This window comes from Melozone crissalis, unplaced genomic scaffold (genome assembly GCF_028551555.1).
Source record: "Melozone crissalis strain CALT ecotype California unplaced genomic scaffold, PUWL_Pcris_2 ptg000013l_1, whole genome shotgun sequence".
Lineage (NCBI taxonomy): Eukaryota > Metazoa > Chordata > Aves > Passeriformes > Passerellidae > Melozone > Melozone crissalis.
In genome coordinates this window covers 25,554,131-25,573,810 of record NW_026535791.1, presented here as the reverse complement: position 1 = coordinate 25,573,810, position 19,680 = coordinate 25,554,131, and the positions used below count along the sequence as shown (strand labels likewise).

Genomic DNA, 19,680 nt, shown 5'->3' with positions numbered 1-19,680 from the left:
TCCAGGGGCCAGCACAGAGCAGTACTACCGTAGTGTGGTAATGTTCTGTGTTGGATTGAGAAGTAACTAGGACAGGCTATGTCTTAGGTATTTAGTTTGGGAAGTGACACCAGGGCAGAAAAAGTTACGGATTTATTTCTTGAGGGGGGCTGTCATGCCCAGAGTCTGTGCAGAGGAGGGATGACTTCCAGATCAAGCAAAAGCAAAAGACTCTTGGAAGAATTTGAACTTTTTGCAGGTTTCTGTAATTGCATGAGAGCTGTATCTCTGTTATCTCTGTATTGCTGTTCCTCTCTCTGCTTTTGCTTTTCTGGTTTAACACAGTGGTGGAATGAGGAAGGAAGACCTGGAGAACAGGGTGACCTCTTTCTTGTCAAGCCACAGTTCCACTCTCTCATGCCCTTCTGATAACATCCCACAGTAATTGTGGGGGAGCTGTTCTAAATATGTGCAGATAAGGAAGGGGGTTCTGAGTTATTTCTTTACATGTATTCTGTTTGGCAGCCTTTGCAAATGTGGGGCTCTGAATCCTACTGACAGTCTTTTATATAAGGAAAGTACCGTGATTAAATCATGTCACTGAATAAGAAAAAAAATGTGGTTACATGGAGGAATTCAAAGTTCGAGGCTAAAAATTCCTTTTCTGGGAAGAAATGATTCCAGAAAGCTTAAGCAATAGAGGTGGAGAAGGCTTCTCTGTGGTCACTGTTAAGATCAGTTGATAAAGTTCTGGCTCCAATAGGGAAGAGATTGGATTTCAGCCAGCACCCTGCCTTAGCTTTTTGTTTTATTGCTCCTCTACTAATCTAGTTTTGAAAGATTTTCACTGCTGACATGAAAATGTTGGTGTATTGTTGGGAGTGTAAACAGCCTGTATTGCATTGACTGTATGTTATATTGGTATACTTAAGGTCTTCCTTGGTCTGCCTCAAAATATATGTAAATGTGGTGTTGTAAAAATAAGTGATATCTAAGTATATATGCAACTGATGAAGGAAAAGTGAGCATAATTCTTTCTGTCTCATAAAATGAGGTTAGATGAACATCTAGCAGAAAAAAGAAATATGCAAAAGTAAACCTGACAGCAAATGTGTCTATTGAATGCATGCAGCTTATGATGCTTCTGCATTTTCCATAATACTGACAGCTACATCCAGAGGTTAATTTGTCTGTTGAATCAGATATTTAAAGTTTATGTTTTTCAGTGTACAGTGGCTGAATAGGGGTGTAGGGGAGTGAGACTTGGGTAGGAGCTGGCAAGGAAATGGGTAACTGACAAAAACTGTAGCTCAAAGGTTCTGGGCAAAATAAAGGTCCAGACTTCAGGTAAAAAGGACTGAAAGAAGTTCAGAGAGCAAAACTAAAGGGGAAAAAGAGGTTGTTCAGATTGAAAAAGCACAGATCTGGGTTGTACTTAATGAGTGGCCATGGGTGCAATCACCATTCACACTGTGGTTTCATGAACAGCTTCTAGAAATAACACTGGGCAGTTCAGTTGATCAAGTTTAATGATGTTCTGAGTTATTCAATGCTGGAAAAGTGATGAACAACACTGAGTTTAATGGCATAAGGATGACTCCTAATTTTCTGTCACGTCTTCAAAAAGCTGAAACCAAACCAACCAAGAGCAAACTTCAGCTCAGCTGTTTAGAGGAAGGGACTCAAGAAGGTGTTTCTTGAACTGTTGAAAGCCCACCCCATTTCATCAACCTCCCAACCTCTTGTGTGCCCTTGCCTCACCTCCTTTGGCTCCTGAATTGTAGCAGGGCATGGGAGGGTGCAGAACCTACTGGTTGTAGGCCTTGGGCTCCACCCCATGCTCTACTGACAGCTGGGCAAGCCCCTCGGTCATCTCATCTCACTCAGGATCTGCCCTGGTTTTGTGTGGAGTTTGGGTTCATTGGACTTCATCTTTTTGCTTTTTCATGCTTTTTAAAGTCTGGTCATGATAAAAAATGACTTTGTAAAATGTATTTGAGAAGGTTTCAAGGAAGTTTTATGGTTTATTTTCATAGCCAATATAGTGGTAACAGTGTGATGATATGTTTGGTTTTTCTTGACAGCTGTCCCCTCTGTATTGCAAACAAATGCAGTTTTTCTAGAAAGAAAGCGGCTGCTCTTAAGAAGCCTTTCTCACCTAGCATCATTCAGTGGATTCTTGGAATATAATTATGACTAGAAACATCAACTTGGTGAAATATATTAATCTAGAGGGAATTACTTTGCACTGGCCATCAATCTATCTTTTTGTCATGTGCTTTTTAGTTTAGATTACTCTTAGGCAAAGAGGCTGTAGTTTGATGTTTTGTCTTAATTCATTGTGATTATAAATTAGTTGGATAAAACAGTGTAATAAATGACTACTTAAAAATGACTGATGGCCCCATTCAGCAAGGCATGGGGATGTGAAGTTCTGTTGGTTTCGTCTGTTGTCTAGCATTTATCAAGATGGGTCCCTTAACAGTTGATTTTTAATGAATATTTCACCATGTAAATAGATAGCAGGAAGTTGTATGGAGCTCAGTCATATTCATAGGACAGATCTGCTTTTACTTGCTGTCACTGAAAAATGTAAAAGCTAGTGCTGAAACTGTAGAGTGGGAGGAAAGCCTTTCCCCAAATCTTATGTTGCGGAAAGGGAGGAGCAGCAGTGATTTTCTTTCTTTTCCTGTTCCTTACATCAGCAACCACATACTGGACTGTCTCTTGCTCCTGTCCTTTCCCGCTGAGTGCTGGAGGGCTGTGCACGGTGCACACTGTAGCTCCAGGTTTGCTTACTCTAGGCTCAGCCCTACTGCCGGTGCGGTGAGATGAATTTGGAGCTGATGCCCACAACTGAAAAATTGCTGGGTTCATTTCCGACACTGAAATTTTCCAAGGAGAAAAAGGCATTTAAGATGGCTTGCAACAAACCGCTTCAGCTTTGTGAAGTTTGCTTATGAACTCTTTCCTGTTTCCCTTGCATTTACAACATTATGGAATGATTTCTGGAAAGACCCTGGTGTTCTTATTAGGCTTTCCTTATGAACAGCAGTGCAAAATTTTTTCAACACAGCTCATTTTCTTCATTTCTGCCAGACAGATGCTTTCATAATCTCAGTTTCTTGGTTTCTTGTTTATGGATCCTGGGTCTTGGCTACATTCCTTTCATTTCCTAACTCTTTTGGTGACACACATACATGTAGATTATGGACAAATAATATTTTGCAGTTGGCTTGTGATCTGACCTTGTTTAAATAAAATTGGGCTATGATTTTGGGGGTTTTGTTTTTGTATTTAGTTTCTGCCAGTGTGGGTTGGGGGTAAAACATCCATATGGTATCCTAACTATTGCTTTTAAGTTTTATCTATAAAAAATGCAGTATATTTCAGAAGTGTTATTTTACTGATTGAAGATAGCTGTGGTCTTGTTGCACTCTGACTCTTCAGAAAGGCATTGGAAGTAGGCACGGGGTGAGTTAGGCTTGCCCTGTCAAAGCTTGGTCTTCTGCAAAATCTCAAGCTTTGCTCTAAAACCAATACCAATATATTCACGTGTTATAAATAAGTTTGTATTCTCAAATAGTCAGAACAAAGTTGCCCAAAGGCTTTGTTCATAACCGGGAGAAAAGTCTTTGGCTCAGTAGTGGTGTGGAGGGTGTCCATCCAGTGTCTGCACAGACTTCTGCTCTGCTTGGAGCTGCTGTGGAATATTACAGGTGTATTGGTTTTTGAATTACAATTTTTTACTGAACACTTTTTTGAAATAGGAATAATGGAGAATCGTATAAAGGAGGATGGCAGCAATTTTCATGTGAGGGGATGTGTGGGGGAGTACGGCAGCTCATATTATAGTGCAGTTTACAGGAAAGTAGTTTGTCTAGAATTGAAAAAATGTGATAAGAATGTGGAATATTTAAAATGATCTTTTCACAGTTCAAGTCCTGAAAATTACTAAATGTCATTTTCAAGCAAAGGTAGATCTTGCTGGTGTTGCCTGGATCACTTCTCCGTAAAGAGATAGGTGGTGAGGATGATCTGTGGGTAGTAAATTGTGGATGTAGGTGAAAGCTGTTTAAGAGCTTGCTTCAGCACCTACTGACATAACTCACTTCTGCAGAGTGCTGTTTAAACTACTTCTGAAAGTTAATAATAACCCTTTGTGATCTTACTTAGTAAATGCATTAGCATCTATCGTTTGTGTTACTTACTGCTGTTGGTGATAAGGCTTGGGGTATGGTAACTTCATCTGATTATTTAAGGTCATAGGGAGCTTTTAAATCCATCCTGTGATCACAATCCTCGTGTAAATGTTGCTTTGTTTTTTGAAGTTTGAAGAGGTTTTTTGTCAGGCTGAGGGTTTTCTTTGGTTTTTAATTAATTTTGTGAGTGGAAAAAAAATCCAAAAAACTTCATCTTGAAAAGATCACTACTTGAAAAGATCAGTAAGAGCTGAGAGCAGAGTTAACAAAAACTGGCCTGCGAGCATAAAATAACAAATAGCTTTATAGTGTGGGCAAAGAACACCCTTGGTTCCCGCTTCTCGTGTTAAAAATGTGCAGTGTGTGTTGGTGTTCCCCTACTGGGAGGAAGAGATGTGTTAAAAACAGAGTTCCTGCATTTCAGGCGGAGCAGAATCTGATACCGTGGCCTCTTGTCTCCAAAATTCGTCTTGCAGGCTATAAATGAATTAGAATCTAGGTGAGGAGTTTTCAGGTGAGCATTTTCTCGGTTCAGGCTGTAGTGGGAAGTGAGCCAAGAGTGTTGCTGCTTTAGCTTAGATCAGGAAATGCTTCCATGCATGTCCTGGCCCAGCAGGCTGTTTCACCTCATGGCATGGCCCAGGGCTGCACAAATTAGGTTACTTGGAAGAAACCTGGTTTGGTGTTTCCAAACCACTCTGTTTCAAACCGCTTTCTTCAGTTCCTTTTTCAGCCTTGACATCTCTTCTGGGTACCGGTTCTAGCTGATGGGACATAATCCACAGAGAACTAGATTGCGAATGCCTGGATTTGTTATTTTCAATTTCAGTCATTTTGCTAAAGGCTCCTGTCTTCTGCTGGTCAGCAGAGAGCAATAAGCATCTCCAGAGGGCTGTTCTTCCCATGGGATTTCTGTCCTCCCTGGAAGGACATCCATTCTGCCTGTAGCATGTGATGGTACAGACACTATGAGTACACGAGACTCCACTCTGCTGGATTCATTCTCCAGCCCTTGGGTTTCCAAAACACCCTGAGCGTCCCTTGCAGCCTGACTTCTCTGCTGCCACACAGTCTCTCGGGAATGAAAGAGCAGTCACCACGATCATTTCACCTTTTAATCCTAGTGCGCTTAGTGAACAATCACTCTAATTCTAGTAATGACTAAATTTATACTGCTCCAGAGAGGGAAGCACCAGGCATTTAATTTCAAAGCTGCTTGACAAGACCATTTTAATGTGTGTATTTTCAGAAGTATGACACCAGTTTCCAAAGTGCCTAATGGGGACAAAAATGTTTAAATTCATGCTCTCAGGTTTACAGTTTCCAAGAAACAGAATAATCGTCATTTCTGTTGAGCATGGTCCATCAAATAAAACAATTTAAGAACAGATATACAGGACTTGCTACTTCAGCTTATTTAATAATGACCCCTTTCTGGTCATTAGTTATAAGCATGGAAGTTCGCATGGAAAAAAGATACCTCTCTTGTGTGGAGATATTAATTCTCAGTGTTATGAAGCATCACAACTAATTGCATTTTGGAGTTAATCTTTTCTTTGTGATGAAGAGGAGAAGAATCTTCTCTATCTGAACAGTGGTGCTGATTAAAATACATCAAACCAGATACTGAAATACTGTGTATTCTTGCTTTCCTTTTCCTATGTATCTGACAATAAGAATTTAGTGGTAGAAATAAATGCATTTAGATTTTAGTATTTTTGACATCCTGTGGAGAGCATGATGTTGAACAATGGCAATTTGTCACTTCTCATATGGTGGTGTAGAAGAATGTGTTAGAATTCAGTAGCTAGCACATAAGGAGAGGACAGTTTAATACTGATATCCACTGCTAACAGACCTGCATAATGATTCCACTGGATATGGTATTTCCTATACCCAAGGACTAAAAGAGAATGTGTCTAAAAGAGAAATGTGTCTAAAAGAGAAAACAAGCTCCCAGTATTAATCTAAATCTCACTCTTGTGCTTCCCACATGGTGATTCATTAAGTCTTTCTTATCCAGAGGTCTGGTGATGAGTCAGGAAAGGGCAAGTTCTCTGCTTTGAGGCTGTCACCTTCTTTTGAACTTTGCTATTTACTGAGATTTTTTGTTGTTCAGTTTGATAGCAGTCAGCTGCGATGGACATGTGGGCATAGCTCCAGTGAAAACAAAAGCCTAGACTTTCAAACATTATAGGTAAATGTGCTGAGTTTCCACCTTAATTTTTAAGTAATATAAAAGTATTTCAGTATTTTGTATTAGGGAAAAAAACTAAAAACAACCCCACCCAACCACTAATGGCTAAACACGTGACAAAAGGTGTCTTAGAAATAGCAAGATACAAAACATTATTTTTCCCTTGGCTTTGTTTTTCCTTTTTATTAAAAAGAGTATGGTATGACCCTCAAACCCCAGACATCTGGAGTACAGTCTTGAGTTTAATTTAAAATATATGGATTTGGGATTAGGTATTTCTGAAGTGAGATGACAGTGAGAATCTCTCTTGCAAACTAAGGAGTGCCTGTTGGTTTTAGGAAGACGAAAATTAACTTGGATGTGTAGGTTGTCTTAAGTGCAGTGGAGCTGAGATGATGTTTGCTGAACTACTCTTTGGAGATTTACATAATGGATGAGATACAGGAGCTCCAGGCAGCATGACAGTGGAGTTTATTTTATCACAGGATGTAAAACAAGTGAATTGCCTTAATAATCTCTGCAGAAAGCAAGGGTGATCTTTTTTTTTTTCTTTTTTTTTCTTTTTTTTTTTTTTTTTAATATGGAGAAAGCCAGAGAGTTCACAATATCCTGGCTTTTTATGTACAAGGAACCAAACCTTTCTTTAGAATGACCCGAATACATTCAGCCATCATGCTTTCTTATTGAGGACTTTCAAAGCTCTTCAGGGAGGACAAGCAATATACATCTCTGAAAATATGTCTTGCGTGTAGTGAAATGAGATGGTAATTCATGGCTTGATATAAGATGCTCATAACAGCTTGGGTAATTATTCTGTTATATATTTAAATATATGGAAAGCATTTATAAACCAAGCATACCTGCTGTTAGTTCTATAGTGGTAATGATAATTTCAAAGGTTTTAGAGCCTTTGTCATTTCAAAGTGGGTGCATTTTGTCAAGATGCTTTAAGGTTAAAAGGTTGTAGGATTTAATTTTTTATCAAACCAATATACCCTCTTTGGTTGGTGTGGAAGTTTTTGGTTTTCTACTTCAGCTGATAATATCTCTTCAGCATGGAAAATGGACAAGGAAACACTGGAAAAGTAAATAGTTGAGTGTAGGTGGTAATAAGAACAATCAACTCTTGTTGTATCCTTTTCAGCTGTGTATTTGGCTTCAAGCAAGAGTTGGACTCTTATGTTATCCTGAATATAAATGTGCCACTGCTCTTTGATCTTTAGCAAAACTTCCTAATGATCAAGGCTACTTAGCACTTTTGCTTGAAGGAAAAGATTTACTTTTGGGCATAGCAAGTTTCCACAAGAGTTAATGATGTCCTTAGGTTCTGGTTTTTGTGAGCTGTATGCGGCTTAAGAATTCTTTTGTATTAATCTTATGTCAATTGCTAGTTCTTCTAGAAGAGCCTGGACGAGTATTTAATTATAAAATGTTGCACAGAAAAAAGGCATTTATTTATCTAATGTGAAACCAGGTTATCAGATAAAAAGTCGACATTTGTTGAATGTAATATTATGTGAGCTTCTACTTTTGTTAATGAAAAAACATATTTCCAGTGATTTCAGCAGTGATGGACAATCACTAGTCAATCTACTAGGTATGCTGTGCTCCATTCTTAATTCCCAGATGCAGGCTGGCATTAGTTCTGCCAGATTTCCTCTGGATACTGGATATAGCATTTATTGTTTATCAGTTGATGTACAAAGTTAGATTTTTCTTGTTGCCGGTTGTTTTTTTTCCTGTGTTTCTAGTAAATGTGTTATTTCTGTCAAGTCACAAGTGTGTATCAGTAACAGTTACTGCAGTGTGGAAGGAAGGGCACCAACGTGATAACCCATCTGCTTGTATTTGCTGGTGTGTCTCCACAGTGCCAGCCTGATGGGATCAGAGACCAAGGAACCTTTTATAAGAACAGAGTTGTTTTCATCAGAAAGTGTTTTAAAACACTGAAATTCTTCCACTCCGTTGGCTCTGAAATCTCCCACGTGGGGATCTTTAGAGTAAATAAATAAAAGATCACACCAGGCAAATGTGATTTAAAGTGTTTGTAACTGTTCCCTAAACAGCAGTAAAATCCTAAATATGATATGAGCTAGGCAAACAAGGGGAAAAGTTCACTTTAGCCTCCAGACTTAGTGTTTGCACTGTGTAGCTATGCAGCACCAGACCCTGTGTACGTAGGAGAGGATTCTGAAGAGTCCTGGTGTCTGAAGGACATCCCCCTGGGTTAGGACAGCTTCCTCATGCCCTTCTTTGGGCCCTGTGTACATTTGTATCAGAGAAGTCTCTTATTTGTAATCCAGACCTAAGTGAACTACCAGTATTTCCTGCACAGAGACTGAAGTATTGAATCATTTGAGCTGGACATGGCTTTAAGGATATAGCCCCACTGCTGTGGGCATGGACACCTTTCACTGGACCAGGGTGCTCAGAGCACCATTCAAACAGGCCATGAACACTTTAGGGGCATCCACAGCTTCTCTGGGAAACCTTTTTCATTGCCTCACCAGCCTCACAGTAAAGAATTTTTTTCCTAGTATCTAATCTAACCCTACCCTCTTTCAGTTTGAAACCATTCCCCCTTGTCCTATCACTACACACACTTGTAAGAAGTCTCTCTCCATCTTTCTTGTAGGCTCACTACAGATACCAGAAGGCTGCTGTAAGTTCTCCCTGAAACCTTCTCTTGTCCAGGCTGAACGATCCCAATTCTTCTAGCCTTTCTTCACACAAGAGCTGTTCTATCCCTCTAAACATCCTGGTGTCCCTGCTCTGGACTCGCTCAAACAGGTCCATGTCCTCCCTGTGCTGGGACCCCAGAGCTGGATGCAGGGTTCCAGGTGGGCTCAGAGCAGAGCAGAGGGGCAGAACCCCCTCCCTGTCCCTGCTGCCCACGGGGCTTTGGATGCAGCCCAGGGCACGTTGGGCTCTCTGGGCTGTGAGTGCCCATGGCTGGGTCATGTCCAGCCTCTCACCCCCCAGCACCCCCAAGCCCTTCTCTGCAGGGCTGGTCTTGATCTGCTCTAGCATGATTGTGGTGGTTTTCTTAAACTGTTGTTCATTTAGTTAAATATCCTGAAGGTTTCAGTTGCAAAAGTTTGCAAGTTGTACAGATCTTAAGGAGTAAGCATTTACTGCTTGTTGTGTTACGGTACTCTGAAGTGTCAGCTGCCTTCAGCTCTTTCTGAGATAGCAACTCAGAAATGCTTATCACATTTTGATGAACCTGTATTCCTTGCTAATGAGGAATGAAGGTGGGCGTTTCCTATATTGGCTTCTACTGCTTTGAGCCCTGGGGAACATGCCATATAGTCAGCCAGGATTCTGCCCTGCATGGGTACACATTACTACTAATCTCTTAGTAGGCATTTCAGAGTGACGAGCATGTGAAGTACTTACTCGTATCCACTTGCAAAATTTCAACAAAAACTATCCAGTCAAATATGACCTTTCTATCTGACCCTGAAGCAGTTGTATGGCAGAATGGGAAGGATTTTTTCTAGTTCTAAAAGGCTTGCTTTGCCCTTTTGAGTAGGGTTCTATGGGACTTGATAATCAGATATAGTCATAACGGTATTAACAGTGATGTCTTTGATTAATCTAGGAGTTCCTCACAGTGGAATGGGTGCTATGACTTCTTTTTTTTTTTTTTTTTCCACAGTTGTGGTATATTCTGGTTAATACTTAAATTTGTGCTTTGAAGTAAGACATTAATCCATTGATTTCTGCAAGTATTCTTTCATGTTGCAAATAAATTTAGAGTTCTGTTATTCTTTAGGCATGTGACCGTGCCTAACTGAGAGTTATCATTACTAAAAAAAACCCAACCAATACAATAACAAGACCAAAACCACCATAAACTCCCAAACAAGTGACAAAATACAAACAGGAACCACCACCCACCCCTGAATGTTTCAGAGACCATTTTAAACTTTAAAATAAATAATGGTGGAATTTCGCATTTTTCACCTAAGAGTGGATAATTTATTCTCCTTGGTACCAAATAGGTAATAAAATTACCAAGTTTTTTTCTAAAATTCTTGAAATGATGAATTCATTATTATATTCAGACAGTATAGAGTATACCTCAAAACACTTAAAGGCGTGGACATGCTCACAGACACTGGATGGAAGTCTTGATGGTGCTGAGCAAGGGGATGAACATTTTAGGAAAAAGCACTAACTGTGATGTAACTTTGGTGCTTTTCATCAGAAAACCCAGATTCTTTTAGTTGAAGTCCCATGAGGAGTGATTTTTAAGAAAAGGTATGTTTTCATGAAAAAAAATCTTAAAATTATTTTTACTTTACATGTGGAGTGGTGACTTGGCATGAGCTTTCAGCATAGAAAGCATTCTCGTGAATCAGCTACATTGATTGAGGGAATCACTCACCAGATTTGTGTCCAGCATCATTCAGTGTCTGATAAACACTGCTCTTGAAAAAACTGTGTCTGTGATTTTAGTGGTGAGACTATTTTAGTAATGTTTATTGAATTTCACAACCAGAATAATGATGGAGGTAGTTTGTCATGCTATTAATGTTCAAGGTCTTGGTATCTTCAGAAAGATGCAGTACACATAACACTCTATCTCTATACAGAGATCATTGTTTAAAAATATGAACAGCTTAACCCATCCAGTTCTTGTGGTGCAAAGTAAATCTAATAAAAGCATTTTAGTCTGTGTGAGACATAGCTAATGTGGACAGGAAATAGTTTGCATCATTTCACACAGTGTAACTAAGCCACGTGTTGGGAATAAATATGTGATTTATACAGGCACGATTTCTTTTATGTCCTAATGAGAAATGTTAAATATATTAGTATGACTTGGGGCTTGACACATGCTCTGAAGGCTGTGTATGATGCCAAGCAACCAATTATCTCAGTGCATCATTTCTTGAAAGCCTTGACATGAGTAAGGTCACTATACATTTTTAAAGAGAGCATGATGCTGGGTTGACACAGGATGAAAGGATGATACAAATAACAACATTTTGTTAGATCTTCCTGCTGTGCAATGTATAATCAGGTGCTCTGACTTCAAGAACACTAATGAGGATTTAAAGACCCAGTGGTGCACGTTTAGCAATCACACATGATTCTGTCAAATGCTTTTGCAAAAGGGCGCCTCTGATGTAAGGTACAGTTGAAAAGCAGGTAGGAATGAATAGTTTTATGGTATAGCTTGGTGTAAATCTTCTCAGGGTTTCAGTGAGCACAGCAATAGGTTGCTTTGCCAGGTGCTGTTGTTTGGCTGTGATTTTTCCCAGTCCTGAAGCTGGCCAGCAGCAGCAGTACGCATGGGCACTGTGTGTTCAGCAATCAAATGGTCACTGAGAGGAACAAAGGGAAAAGGCTCTGAAGTTATTGTTTGAAGTTCATACTAAGCTGTATATGCTGTGTGCTGGCCATCTCATTTACTTCTGCAGTAAATGTCAGGTAGTGAAACCCTGCAGAAGAACAGACAGTGGCCTAGCTAGCTTTAGGTACCTTTTGGCAGTGATCCGTACCAGGTACTCAGCAGAAGAATGTCAATTCATTCTGGAGTGCAGCTCTTGAGACCAGGATGCCATGCTTTAGAGCTGATTTACCTTTGATGTTTTTGGCATGTATTAAACATAAAGAAAAGACATAAAAATAGAAATGTGTTTTCTGTTAGAACAAATGACCATCTACCTTAGCTGCTTTGCCTTCACTAGTCAATAATGGGTGTTTAAGGAAAGGCTGTAGCAAGGCTGTTGTGTGAGTGATGCCCCAGTACCTCTTCCAAGTTTGCATAGCCAGAGGTTGTATCTGTATTTTTGTGCTTGATGATAGCTCCTGGTAAACAAATCTGTAGAAAAGTCCAGTTGTTTTTCAACCAATATCCAGCCCCTCAGACAAGCAGACTTGTCATGAGACCAGCTTCTCTCTGTAAGTTACAGTTCCAGTGCAAATCCCATGGTTTCCAGTTAGCACCTGCTTTGGGTAGGAGGTTGGACTGGAGATCTCCTGAAATGCTTTCCCACTAAAATGTCCTGCAATCCTTAGAAAAAACCACCTTGGCTATAGCATTCATGGTTCCCCCAGTTTTTCCATGATATTTCATGCTGTAAAATGACTTGGTGTAAATGAATTATGCATTAGCTTGTCTTTTGCCTAGACACACACTCATATATTTTGTTTATAACCTCTGATTTAATATAACTGCCAAGTTTGATTGGCTGTATATAGCAAATTCAGTATCTCTGCCTTTTAAAGAAGTTTTAATGCAAGTTCAGTGTGTCTGTTAATGTTCTACTATGTGTGCTACTTGTATATCGCTTTCTGATGTTTTCCAGATTTTTATGGCTCTGTCTACAGTTACTTAAACTATTCTTTAGTCTTGAAGTTTGCCATTATTTTGATAATTTGCAGTAATATTGTGCAGAGCACTTGTTTTTCAAACGTGTTTGAGGAATCTCGGTTTCTTTGAGAATCTGTGGGAAATGCATGTTGGCGACATTTAAAACTTGTTGATTAGAAATTCTTAGCACTTAATTAGAATTGCCTTTAAAATTGGTCCTAATTCTACTATAATTTATTGCTTGTGGAATCTAATTTGACAGTTTTGTACATAAGCATTTTGATCATTCTGTCTTGAGTAAGAAGATACCTTTTGAGTAGTTAGGTATTGACTTGATCTAGCAGTTGATGCAGCCAGTCAGATCAAAATGTTATTTTACACAATTTTTAAAAATATTTGGTGGATGCTTAAAAATGCTTATTAATGAATTGAGGTGCTTTGTATTTTATTCACTAAATGAACAGAAGTCAAGAGTTTCCCCTCTTTTTGAGCTGTGGTTTCCCTTTTTTGAGCTTTGTACAACTCACCAACTTCAATATTAGTATTTTCTCATGAGTTTCCACTGAAGCATGTGGGGAGCAGGAAACCTCAAACTGTTGTTAAATAAAACAGAGATTGGGTTGGGACAGGGTGTTAAACATTTGCAGTTTGGGAGTTTCATCACAGCATACACCCTTTCTTTAAACATGTCAGAATAAGCAGCGAGTTTGCTCCATGGTGAGAAGCAGGTACAGCAATTGCTGCTCCTCCACATGCGTGTAAGGTGTGGGGAAAGGTCAGGGAATAATGCTTAGTTTCTGGCATGTAGTCTTTTTCATCTGAGTGTGCAGTCATTCAGTTTTGTTTAATTAATCTTGTGTTATTTTGGCCTGTCCTTGAATCAAATGAGCTTTATATGCTTTTGCTATCTGACGATGCGTCTGAGGCTGAGACTGGTCACAGCTCTAACTGGCAGCTGGAACAGGGCCATTGAAAAAGCTCTTGGTTTCACCACTTACTGCCTGTGGTATCTGTGACTTTGTACATGAACGGTGACAGATGGTTTCTGAGGCTCTGTGTGAACTTTCCTACGATACCTGGTGTTGGAAGGTGCAATGCATACAAGGTGTCCTCCTCCTCCTCAAGGCTGCTGTTCCTATCATGGGCAGCATGACAGGCTGAGCTGGAAATGAGCCACTGCTGGGAACAAGTTGTTCTCTTATGGGTGTCATATACTGCTCTATTTTTAATAGTAAGAAACCCCAAAAGTGTTTCAAAATTGCATGTGAACAAAGAAAATCTGAAACAAAAAATAAGTCTTAGCTGAAATTCCTGAATTTTGGTTGTTACAAAGACTGGCTTTTCCTTGCTTCGCTTTTTGCTCTGCCTCTGTGCTGGAGCTCCCAGATCAGTGAGAAACAAGGAATTACCCTTACTTACCTGCTGCATGGAAGCAGTGCCAGTTGCCTAACATTTCTGTGCCTCAGCTGCTAGAAGGCACTAGGTGTGTTTAACGTCGGCATAAGCTTATATTGCTCTCATCCAGAGGATACGGTTTGTAATGTCTGTGCTTTATAAGAATTCAGATTTTGACCCTGACCATCAGTTTATTGCCATGTTTTATTTTAGGAGAGTGATCATGGCAGCTGGAGGAGGACAAAAACCTCAGTTTGGTTGCTGAGCTGAAGGGTTGGGTATGATCCCATGCAGCAGTGGGACAGACAGTATTATTGGTAGTGTGTTTGTTTACTTCGAAACACAAATGGCTAGGGCTGGCTTAATTTCTGAAGCAAGTGATGATGCCCAGGCCTATGAAAGTGCTTATGTGGTTGTTTCACTGCTCCCTCTGGAGCTTTGCAGTTGTAGAGCTGAAGGTGCTGTTGCTTTGAGGTGATGGTCTCTTTGGACTGCATGGAATGATGGTGCCAAGCAGATACTATAGAAAGCATCTTCTCTTCTTAGCAAAGAGCCAACAACATTTGGCCTGCCACATAACATCTCATGCACAAATTTTGGACTAAATTGTTGACTACTGCTACATGCTAAATGTTCTTTCTATTCTCCAGCACACAGAATCCATGTTGTATCTGTCTTCATGGAAGCAGACTTCGCACAGTGGAAGGTGGGGGAACTGTGCCAGCCCGCTCCATGTGCTTTCAGCAGCTAATTTTCTGACCAGAGCAGGCCCAGTCAGAATTCAGAGTAAAATTGTAGTCACTGTGTATCTGCTGGGAAGCTCCTGGGCAATACTATTTTAATATTCATTTGCTCAGCAAGTACAAAATAGTCAGAATTTAGACAACAGTGAAGGTAACCTTTAAGTAATATGTGCAAATTTGGTCAATGTAATACTAGAAAAATTATTCTGTTTCCTGTTCCAATTTTTTTTTGCCAGATGGTGGTGAGGTTTGTTTTTAATTTTAAGTCTTATTCATCTTCAAACTCTTCTGTAAGCTCTTCTTCAGTTTTGAGGGCAGTTGACATACGGTATTAGAGCATTGCTCTGGAAATTGAACAAGAGTTTTTAAAAAACACTTGTCTTATAATAGTGGTCGAGGAGAAGGGATAATTTAATTCAATTACCAAGGTGGTGGTGGTGTTGTTGTTTTTGTTGGGTTTCTGGGAAAAAGTAGTGAGTTTTGGCTTGTTAGTAGTCTTTACTACTTGTCTGTACTTCAAAAAACCCAAAGGAGAAACTATCAAGAGTTTATTTTACTAATACATATCAAGTGTTCTAAAAAGATGTCTTTTAGAATAATTCTTGTGAAAGATAGGGGGTAAGAGAGGGTGCATGCTTTCTGCACATGTACCCTTTCTTAAATATGTGCTACTCCTAAATGATGGCTCTTTTCCCTCTCTTTTTTTGATGGAGAGGTTGGACTTTTTTCATTATGTGGGACTTCTAAGTGTAAGGTTAAGAAAATCCACAGATACTTAATTAATCCATCGATATTCACAAAAATCAAATATTCTGTGCATGTTGTATTAGAAGGAAAACAATGAAGCCGTTAACGTTGATGAAAGTTAAATGTGCGGCTTTGGTGTAAGTACTGTTGGTTGTCACCTATTGTGTCTGAATTCTGTACCACAGGAATGATCCATGGTTCTTTGTAGAAGCACTAAAACTGGTGGCACAGCAGAGCTGATGTAAAGCATCAAAGCTGAAGGGTTGTGTGCTGAGTTTGAGAAATAGCAGATTGGCCTCTAGTTGCCAAAGCACTTGATGATCGTCTGTCACCTGGAAGCTGCTCACATCTCTTCAATTCTATTTATATTCCCTGAAACTAACCTAAAGCTAATAAAAAAGATTTTAGCAGCAAAATTTGAGTTCTCTGTTATCTTCACTGAATGTTGTCTTGACATGAAGTCTTTTCCTGGAGAGAAATCTGTAAAAATATGTTGCAAATTACAGCATAGTTACATCCTTAGGGATTTGAGTACTTCACAATTTTGAAGTCTGCTGTTTTCAAAACTAGTAATATGTTCTTCAGGAGATCTAGGCAATGGACTAGGAATTTGAGAAACTTGTTTTGCACATGCACATCTTTGTACTGGTATAAGTGGGATACAGCTGCACAGGTCTGGTATTTCCAGCAAGGATCCGAGCTTGGGAGCATGTGCTGAAGGCCAACTCTTGCATGTGCCTCAGGCACTGACAGCATCAAGTGACTGCCACTGTTTAGGTTTGGGCTCTACCTGGCAGGCACAGTTGTAATAGGAGACCACACTCAGAATCCTTCCTAAAAAGCTTAGAGCTGTGATGCCTCCCTGTTCACTGGATGCCTGGCAGTCTGTGTCCCTTCTCACCAAAGAAAATTAATTTTGAATTGAAATGAACTAGAATGAACCACACCCAGTTTCATATGAAAACAGTAAGAAGTCTAAAGCTTTATTTCACTTTTTTTGCCCACATTGTTTTGACTTTCCTTGAAGCATCAGTAAAGGCAAACTGTAGTTTTCTGGTGAATTTGACTGAAAATCCAAGTTTGGAGTAAAATACAGAACTACCAGAATCTCTGCTTTCATTATGAACACTTCACACAGCTATGGATATAATTACATATGATGAAGATTGTTATGGCAAGACATGGGCTGTTACCCCCACTTCCCTGGCAGAACTCCCAGTTAAGTGATTATCTTCTAGCCACATGAATATACTTTCTTTAACTGGTATGTTTCATCTTAGAGAGAACTGCATTAAAGTGAATAACAGATCTCATTGTATAGTATATAAAGGTCTTAAGAAAACTAAGTTAGTTGACAGATTTCCTTGACTTCCTTTCCCTATGAAGATTGTTATATTTGATAAGAGATGCTAATCCTTCATTTTTCTATTATCCCTTAAAACTAAGAGAAAATAACAATTTCACATTTTGAAAAACTTACCAAGTCATACCATTAAAAGGTTCTACTTTACCTTGAGTGGATCACTTCACATTTTTTGTCTTGGTGTGTTATGCTGACTCTTGCTTTGATGAATAACTTAGTGTAGTAATGTAAGCAAAGAGAATAATCTAAATTTGGGTATACTTGTTGGGAAAAATTAACAAGGTAATCTTATTCATAGGGCATATAACTGACATATGGTTACTTCATGGTTAGTTCAGAGATATTTCTAAGATGTCTGTATAAAAAAGCAAGACTTAAAGCCCTGTTTATCAACTGTCAAGAATATCGTTATAACAAAAATTGCCCCAAGAATATAATGATGAATTAGGAAATTATTGCAGGTACAGAAGACTTGTGTAAAAAAAACCTGAAGACGAGGTGGGGGAAGTTTTGTGTCGTAGCTTTGGGTCAGAAGGACTGCTTGAAAACTGTTCATGACGCTTAGCTGTTCAAGTCTACTCTCCTTAAGCTTGAAACTTTGTACTGTAAGCTTGAATGGTGAATTTGAGACTGCTCTTCCCTCAACTGATACTTCATTTCTCAAAATCAAAGAGTGCAATGTTAAAAGTTAAGTTTGTACAGAAAAGTAAAGGAATATTTGGAATGAAGCTGGGCCTGGGCAGAAGGCAGCTGGGGGCGGAGGTGCTTAGTTTTAGCCTTTGTTTCTCACCATCCAACTCTATTTGCAATAAATTTATTTTCCTGAAATCAAGTCCATTTTGCCTATGTCAGTACCCCATAAGTGATTTTCTTGTCATTATCTCATCTCCTGAGCTTTTCTATATTCTGTTCTTCCCTTGTGCTGTTGAGGGAGAGGAGGAATGTAGCAGTGGCTTGGATGGGTATAGCCATGTGGTAGATGCCTAAGGTCAAACCCACCAGAGTTTTGAAAACTGAATTGTCAGCTGAACCTTTCAGGTCACCATGGAAAAAAGCAGAACCATCAGTGTCTCTGTCTTACCAATGTGCAGCTCTGTTCACACTTCAGTGAGAACGAAGTTCTCTTCAGGGAGGAGAGTGAGACTAAGCCTTTCATTAGTGGCAGCAGTATCAAGCATCATCTGCCTTGCCTCTGTATTGCTTGTGTGTTCAGGAGTGGAACAAGACGAGGAGACTTTCTTTCACAGGAATGTAAATGTTTGTCAGTCCATGCAGGAAATGTGAGGTTTGAGTTCTGGGTGCTCTGAAGCCTGAGCTCAGTGCTTGCTTTCTGGGGTTACCAGGAGTAGGGTTTTAGTACTGAGCAGCTAGATGTGAAAATCTTGGAGAGGGAGAAAGAACTGTGATGTGGGGTGGGGATATCTGGTTTCTGTCATCTTATGCTTAGAAGAAGCTATAAAGGGGGTTTAAGGGTGTCTTTGGTAGTGTCTCAGAACAGGAGGTCTGTTGTGGCATCAGATACTCTCTGGCTGTTAAAAGTTTGCAGTGTGTCCCAAAGTGAAAAACTTGCCTACAAAACCTTAGCACTTCTTGTGAATGGCAAATGTCATCATACTGTAATTCATAATTAAATAAACACTACAGGATGCTGAGGGAGTTTGCGTCACGATGAAACAATGAGATTTGGGGTTTTTTTGGTTCTTATAAAGTAGTGAAAGATAATTTGATTAAAAGTTGCAATGGAAAGCTATCTTCATGAAGAAAATGCCAGCGATGGCTGTGGAGGTGCTGTGCTGAAAATGTGGGCTTTTTAGGAGTGGGAGAGTCTGGTACTGCCAGAGCTTCTCAGAAGAGCTTGTAAGCTTGAAAGTGTATCTGTCTTGTGTAACAACTGCTCTAGTAGCAGTTGCCCATACAGACCTGGGTATGATTTGTGTTTTTAATTAATATTTCAAGGGAATAAATGTCCAAAAGTGATTAGTGGCAGGTTCCAGCGGATGGCACTGAGAAAGAGCATTATCTCTTTTAGGATGAGTTACTCATCTGAGAGAACAGATGTTTTGGTAAGGTCATGCAGTGTTTGGCTTGATTGTCTGCCTGGTTAAGGACCTACATCTGCTGTGCATTTTACGAAGGTGGTAAAGGAGTCCACCAGGAGGGTTCAGGTGGGAGACTAGAAAAGGAAGGACAGTCACACAAATTAAGGTACCCTTCACCTGAGCGATTTTGGGGGCTGGAATTTAGCTACCACACACAGTTAATGAAGAAAATGAGTTTGCCTGAATAATGCATTGGCTCAATACATCACGTCACCTATCTCTGCTGGTGGGTCTCATGAGTGTCATCAGTTAATGTGGGCACTGGAGCAGCCTGGCCTCACTCTGCTGTGGATGTTCCATCTGCTTGCCTGACCTTGAAGGCTCCTGGAAGAGCTCAATTCATATCTCCAGCCCCAGTGGGAGTAACTCAAGCCTCTTTGCCTTAAGTGACAGCCCACTCTGCGCAAACTTCAACAATTGTAACTGGTTTGCTGCATGGCTTTGAACATACTGTGGTGCAAGCACTGGTTATGGCAGGAGAGCACCGTTTGGAAGGATCAGCTCTCTGGGTGACTTTGGGCTGATTGTGTTGTCCCTGTGATCACACGCAGACTGGATCTTCTCGGCAGGGGCCTCTCAGGATGTGTCACACAACGTACTTCTAGTTATAAATGCAGAAGAGATCAG

The 19,680-nt window shown here is 39.9% G+C and overlaps 1 protein-coding gene across 3 annotated transcripts in view; it reads left to right on the top strand.

Moving 5' to 3' along the window:
- KLF12 (KLF transcription factor 12) overlaps positions 1–19,680 on the top strand; it is a 240,810-nt gene that overhangs the window by 73,312 nt on the left and 147,818 nt on the right. The window lies entirely within an intron of this gene.